Genomic DNA, 8,033 nt, shown 5'->3' with positions numbered 1-8,033 from the left:
TGCCAACCTAACCAGAGTGACGGGAGCGGCACAATTCAGAAAAAGTGCTCAGCTCGCCGAGAAAATGCGATTTAAGCAATAAAATTAAAAATGCTTATAAAACATAAACCAAACGTTGTAAATGGTCATTTCTTATTACGCAGTAATAAACTCGGCACTCTAAAGCACCCGAGAGCGTTTTTTTCGATGCCAACCTAACCAGAGTGACGGGAGCGGCACAATTCAGAAAAAGCGCTCAGCTCGCCGAGAAAATGCGATTTAAGCAATAAAATTAAAAATGCTTATAAAACATAAACCAAACGTTGGAGGTGGTCTTTTCTTCATGTGCAGTGATAAACTCGGCACTCTAAAGCACCCGAGAGCGTTTTTTTCCATGCCAACCTAAACAGAGTGACGGGAGCGGCACAATTCAGAAAAAGTGCTCAGCTCGCCGAGAAAATGCGATTTAAGCAATAAAATTAAAAATGCTTATAAAACATAAACCAAACGTTGTAGATGGTCATTTCTTATTACGCAGTAATAAACTCGGCACTCTAAAGCACCCGAGAGCGTTTTTTTCCATGCCAACCTAACCAGAGTGACGGGAGCGGCACAATTCAGAAAAAGTGCTCAGCTCGCCGAGAAAATGCGATTTAAGCAATAAAATTAAAAATGCTTATAAAACATAAACCAAACGTTGGAGGTGGTCATTTCTTCATGCGCAGTGATAAACTCGGCACTCTAAAGCACCCGAGAGCGTTTTTTTCGATGCCAACCTAACCAGAGTGACGGGAGCGGCACAATTCAGAAAAAGTGCTCAGCTCGCCGAGTAAATGCGATTTAAGCAATAAAATTAAAAATGCTTATAAAACATAAACCAAACGTTGGAGGTGGTCATTTCTTCATGCGCAGTGATAAACTCGGCACTCTAAAGCACCCGAGAGCGTTTTTTTCGATGCCAACCTAACCAGAGTGACGGGAGCGGCACAATTCAGAAAAAGCGCTCAGCTCGCCGAGAAAATGCGATTTAAGCAATAAAATTAAAAATGCTTATAAAACATAAACCAAACGTTGGAGGTGGTCATTTCTTCATGCGCAGTGATAAACTCGGCACTCTAAAGCACCCGAGAGCGTTTTTTTCCATGCCAACCTAACCAGAGTGACGGGAGCGGCACAATTCAGAAAAAGCGCTCAGCTCGCCGAGAAAATGCGATTTAAGCAATAAAATTAAAAATGCTTATAAAACATAAACCAAACGTTGGAGGTGGTCATTTCTTCATGCACAGTGATAAACTCGGCACTCTAAAGCACCCGAGAGCGTTTTTTTCGATGCCAACCTAACCAGAGTGACGGGAGCGGCACAATTCAGAAAAAGTGCTCAGCTCGCCGAGAAAATGCGATTTAAGCAATAAAATTAAAAATGCTTATAAAACATAAACCAAACGTTGGAGGTGGTCATTTCTTCATGCGCAGTGATAAACTCGGCACTCTAAAGCACCCGAGAGCGTTTTTTTCGATGCCAACCTAACCAGAGTGACGGGAGCGGCACAATTCAGAAAAAGTGCTCAGCTCGCCGAGAAAATGCGATTTAAGCAATAAAATTAAAAATGCTTATAAAACATAAACCAAACGTTGGAGGTGGTCATTTCTTCATGCGCAGTGATAAACTCGGGACTCTAAAGCACCCGAGAGCGTTTTATTCGATGCCAACCTAACCAGAGTGACGGGAGCGGCACAATTCAGAAAAAGTGCTCAGCTCGCCGAGAAAATGCGATTTAAGCAATAAAATTAAAAATGCTTATAAAACATAAACCAAACGTTGGAGGTGGTCATTTCTTCATGCGCAGTGATAAACTCGGCACTCTAAAGCACCCGAGAGCGTTTTTTTCGATGCCAACCTAACCAGAGTGACGGGAGCGGCACAATTCAGAAAAAGCGCTCAGCTCGCCGAGAAAATGCGATTTAAGCAATAAAATTAAAAATGCTTATAAAACATAAACCAAACGTTGGAGGTGGTCATTTCTTCATGCGCAGTGATAAACTCGGCACTCTAAAGCACCCGAGAGCGTTTTTTTCGATGCCAACCTAACCAGAGTGACGGGAGCGGCACAATTCAGAAAAAGTGCTCAGCTCGCCGAGAAAATGCGATTTAAGCAATAAAATTAAAAATGCTTATAAAACATAAACCAAACGTTGGAGGTGGTCATTTCTTCATGCGCAGTGATAAACTCGGCACTCTAAAGCACCCGAGAGCGTTTTTTTCGATGCCAACCTAACCAGAGTGACGGGAGCGGCACAATTCAGAAAAAGTGCTCAGCTCGCCGAGAAAATGCAATTTAAGCAATAAAATTTAAAATGCTTATAAAACATAAACCAAACGTTGTAGATGGTCATTTCTTATTACGCAGTAATAAACTCGGCACTCTAAAGCACCCGAGAGCGTTTTTTTCCATGCCAACCTAACCAGAGTGACGGGAGCGGCACAATTCAGAAAAAGTGCTCAGCTCGCCGAGAAAATGCGATTTAAGCAATAAAATTAAAAATGCTTATAAAACATAAACCAAACGTTGGAGGTGGTCATTTCTTCATGCGCAGTGATAAACTCGGCACTCTAAAGCACCCGAGAGCGTTTTTTTCCATGCCAACCTAACCAGAGTGACGGGAGCGGCACAATTCAGAAAAAGTGCTCAGCTCGCCGAGAAAATGCGATTTAAGCAATAAAATTAAAAATGCTTATAAAACATAAACCAAACGTTGGAGGTGGTCATTTCTTCATGCGCAGTGATAAACTCGGCACTCTAAAGCACCCGAGAGCGTTTTATTCGATGCCAACCTAACCAGAGTGACGGGAGCGGCACAATTCAGAAAAAGTGCTCAGCTCGCCGAGAAAATGCGATTTAAGCAATAAAATTAAAAATGCTTATAAAACATAAACCAAACGTTGGAGGTGGTCATTTCTTCATGCGCAGTGATAAACTCGGCACTCTAAAGGACCCGAGAGCGTTTTTTTCGATGCCAACCTAACCAGAGTGACGGGAGCGGCACAATTCAGAAAAAGTGCTCAGCTCGCCGAGAAAATGCGATTTAAGCAATAAAATTAAAAATGCTTATAAAACATAAACCAAACGTTGGAGTTGGTCATTTCTTCATGCGCAGTGATAAACTCGGCACTCTAAAGCACCCGAGAGCGTTTTTTTCGATGCCAACCTAACCAGAGTGACGGGAGCGGCACAATTCAGAAAAAGTGCTCAGCTCGCCGAGAAAATGCGATTTAAGCAATAAAATTAAAAATGCTTATAAAACATAAACCAAACGTTGGAGGTGGTCATTTCTTCATGCGCAGTGATAAACTCGGCACTCTAAAGCACCCAAGAGCGTTTTTTTCGATGCCAACCTAACCAGAGTGACGGGAGCGGCACAATTCAGAAAAAGCGCTCAGCTCGCCGAGAAAATGCGATTTAAGCAATAAAATTAAAAATGCTTATAAAACATAAACCAAACGTTGGAGGTGGTCATTTCTTCATGCACAGTGATAAACTCGGCACTCTAAAGCACCCGAGAGCGTTTTTTTCGATGCCAATAACCAGAGTGACGGGAGCGGCACAATTCAGAAAAAGTGCTCAGCTCGCCGAGAAAATGCGATTTAAGCAATAAAATTAAAAATGCTTATAAAACATAAACCAAACGTTGTAGATGGTCATTTCTTATTACGCAGTAATAAACTCGGCACTCTAAAGCACCCGAGAGCGTTTTTTTCGATGCCAACCTAACCAGAGTGACGGGAGCGGCACAATTCAGAAAAAGCGCTCAGCTCGCCGAGAAAATGCGATTTAAGCAATAAAATTAAAAATGCTTATAAAACATAAACCAAACGTTGGAGGTGGTCATTTCTTCATGCACAGTGATAAACTCGGCACTCTAAAGCACCCGAGAGCGTTTTTTTCGATGCCAACCTAACCAGAGTGACGGGAGCGGCACAATTCAGAAAAAGTGCTCAGCTCGCCGAGAAAATGCGATTTAAGCAATAAAATTAAAAATGCTTATAAAACATAAACCAAACGTTGTAAATGGTCATTTCTTATTACGCAGTAATAAACTCGGCACTCTAAAGCACCCGAGAGCGTTTTTTTCGATGCCAACCTAACCAGAGTGACGGGAGCGGCACAATTCAGAAAAAGCGCTCAGCTCGCCGAGAAAATGCGATTTAAGCAATAAAATTAAAAATGCTTATAAAACATAAACCAAACGTTGGAGGTGGTCTTTTCTTCATGTGCAGTGATAAACTCGGCACTCTAAAGCACCCGAGAGCGTTTTTTTCCATGCCAACCTAAACAGAGTGACGGGAGCGGCACAATTCAGAAAAAGTGCTCAGCTCGCCGAGAAAATGCGATTTAAGCAATAAAATTAAAAATGCTTATAAAACATAAACCAAACGTTGTAGATGGTCATTTCTTATTACGCAGTAATAAACTCGGCACTCTAAAGCACCCGAGAGCGTTTTTTTCCATGCCAACCTAACCAGAGTGACGGGAGCGGCACAATTCAGAAAAAGTGCTCAGCTCGCCGAGAAAATGCGATTTAAGCAATAAAATTAAAAATGCTTATAAAACATAAACCAAACGTTGGAGGTGGTCATTTCTTCATGCGCAGTGATAAACTCGGCACTCTAAAGCACCCGAGAGCGTTTTTTTCGATGCCAACCTAACCAGAGTGACGGGAGCGGCACAATTCAGAAAAAGTGCTCAGCTCGCCGAGAAAATGCGATTTAAGCAATAAAATTAAAAATGCTTATAAAACATAAACCAAACGTTGGAGGTGGTCATTTCTTCATGCGCAGTGATAAACTCGGCACTCTAAAGCACCCGAGAGCGTTTTTTTCGATGCCAACCTAACCAGAGTGACGGGAGCGGCACAATTCAGAAAAAGTGCTCAGCTCGCCGAGAAAATGCGATTTAAGCAATAAAATTAAAAATGCTTATAAAACATAAACCAAACGTTGGAGGTGGTCATTTCTTCATGCGCAGTGATAAACTCGGCACTCTAAAGCACCCGAGAGCGTTTTTTTCGATGCCAACCTAACCAGAGTGACGGGAGCGGCACAATTCAGAAAAAGTGCTCAGCTCGCCGAGAAAATGCGATTTAAGCAATAAAATTAAAAATGCTTATAAAACATAAACCAAACGTTGTAAATGGTCATTTCTTATTACGCAGTAATAAACTCGGCACTCTAAAGCACCCGAGAGCGTTTTTTTCGATGCCAACCTAACCAGAGTGACGGGAGCGGCACAATTCAGAAAAAGCGCTCAGCTCGCCGAGAAAATGCGATTTAAGCAATAAAATTAAAAATGCTTATAAAACATAAACCAAACGTTGGAGGTGGTCTTTTCTTCATGTGCAGTGATAAACTCGGCACTCTAAAGCACCCGAGAGCGTTTTTTTCCATGCCAACCTAAACAGAGTGACGGGAGCGGCACAATTCAGAAAAAGTGCTCAGCTCGCCGAGAAAATGCGATTTAAGCAATAAAATTAAAAATGCTTATAAAACATAAACCAAACGTTGTAGATGGTCATTTCTTATTACGCAGTAATAAACTCGGCACTCTAAAGCACCCGAGAGCGTTTTTTTCCATGCCAACCTAACCAGAGTGACGGGAGCGGCACAATTCAGAAAAAGTGCTCAGCTCGCCGAGAAAATGCGATTTAAGCAATAAAATTAAAAATGCTTATAAAACATAAACCAAACGTTGGAGGTGGTCATTTCTTCATGCGCAGTGATAAACTCGGCACTCTAAAGCACCCGAGAGCGTTTTTTTCGATGCCAACCTAACCAGAGTGACGGGAGCGGCACAATTCAGAAAAAGTGCTCAGCTCGCCGAGAAAATGCGATTTAAGCAATAAAATTAAAAATGCTTATAAAACATAAACCAAACGTTGTAGATGGTCATTTCTTATTACGCAGTAATAAACTCGGCACTCTAAAGCACCCGAGAGCGTTTTTTTCCATGCCAACCTAACCAGAGTGACGGGAGCGGCACAATTCAGAAAAAGTGCTCAGCTCGCCGAGAAAATGCGATTTAAGCAATAAAATTAAAAATGCTTATAAAACATAAACCAAACGTTGGAGGTGGTCATTTCTTCATGCGCAGTGATAAACTCGGCACTCTAAAGCACCCGAGAGCGTTTTTTTCCATGCCAACCTAACCAGAGTGACGGGAGCGGCACAATTCAGAAAAAGTGCTCAGCTCGCCGAGAAAATGCGATTTAAGCAATAAAATTAAAAATGCTTATAAAACATAAACCAAACGTTGGAGGTGGTCATTTCTTCATGCGCAGTGATAAACTCGGCACTCTAAAGCACCCGAGAGCGTTTTTTTCCATGCCAACCTAACCAGAGTGACGGGAGCGGCACAATTCAGAAAAAGTGCTCAGCTCGCCGAGAAAATGCGATTTAAGCAATAAAATTAAAAATGCTTATAAAACATAAACCAAACGTTGTAGATGGTCATTTCTTATTACGCAGTAATAAACTCGGCACTCTAAAGCACCCGAGAGCGTTTTTTTCCATGCCAACCTAACCAGAGTGACGGGAGCGGCACAATTCAGAAAAAGTGCTCAGCTCGCCGAGAAAATGCGATTTAAGCAATAAAATTAAAAATGCTTATAAAACATAAACCAAACGTTGGAGGTGGTCATTTCTTCATGCGCAGTGATAAACTCGGCACTCTAAAGCACCCGAGAGCGTTTTATTCGATGCCAACCTAACCAGAGTGACGGGAGCGGCACAATTCAGAAAAAGCGCTCAGCTCGCCGAGAAAATGCGATTTAAGCAATAAAATTAAAAATGCTTATAAAACATAAACCAAACGTTGGAGGTGGTCATTTCTTCATGCGCGGTGATAAACTCGGCACTCTAAAGCACCCGAGAGCGTTTTTTTCCATGCCAACCTAACCAGAGTGACGGGAGCGGCACAATTCAGAAAAAGTGCTCAGCTCGCCGAGAAAATGCGATTTAAGCAATAAAATTAAAAATGCTTATAAAACATAAACCAAACGTTGGAGGTGGTCATTTCTTCATGCGCAGTGATAAACTCGGCACTCTAAAGCACCCGAGAGCGTTTTTTTCGATGCCAACCTAACCAGAGTGACGGGAGCGGCACAATTCAGAAAAAGTGCTCAGCTCGCCGAGTAAATGCGATTTAAGCAATAAAATTAAAAATGCTTATAAAACATAAACCAAACGTTGGAGGTGGTCATTTCTTCATGCGCAGTGATAAACTCGGCACTCTAAAGCACCCGAGAGCGTTTTTTTCGATGCCAACCTAACCAGAGTGACGGGAGCGGCACAATTCAGAAAAAGCGCTCAGCTCGCCGAGAAAATGCGATTTAAGCAATAAAATTAAAAATGCTTATAAAACATAAACCAAACGTTGGAGGTGGTCATTTCTTCATGCGCAGTGATAAACTCGGCACTCTAAAGCACCCGAGAGCGTTTTTTTCCATGCCAACCTAACCAGAGTGACGGGAGCGGCACAATTCAGAAAAAGCGCTCAGCTCGCCGAGAAAATGCGATTTAAGCAATAAAATTAAAAATGCTTATAAAACATAAACCAAACGTTGGAGGTGGTCATTTCTTCATGCACAGTGATAAACTCGGCACTCTAAAGCACCCGAGAGCGTTTTTTTCGATGCCAACCTAACCAGAGTGACGGGAGCGGCACAATTCAGAAAAAGTGCTCAGCTCGCCGAGAAAATGCGATTTAAGCAATAAAATTAAAAATGCTTATAAAACATAAACCAAACGTTGGAGGTGGTCATTTCTTCATGCGCAGTGATAAACTCGGCACTCTAAAGCACCCGAGAGCGTTTTTTTCGATGCCAACCTAACCAGAGTGACGGGAGCGGCACAATTCAGAAAAAGCGCTCAGCTCGCCGAGAAAATGCGATTTAAGCAATAAAATTAAAAATGCTTATAAAACATAAACCAAACGTTGGAGGTGGTCATTTCTTCATGCGCAGTGATAAACTCGGCACTCTAAAGCACCCGAGAGCGTTTT

This window comes from Syngnathus typhle, unplaced genomic scaffold (assembly GCF_033458585.1).
Source record: "Syngnathus typhle isolate RoL2023-S1 ecotype Sweden unplaced genomic scaffold, RoL_Styp_1.0 HiC_scaffold_61, whole genome shotgun sequence".
NCBI classification, from domain to species: Eukaryota; Metazoa; Chordata; class Actinopteri; order Syngnathiformes; family Syngnathidae; genus Syngnathus; species Syngnathus typhle.
The sequence above is the reverse complement of the archived record's forward strand: the minus strand, read 5'-3'. Positions refer to the sequence as shown.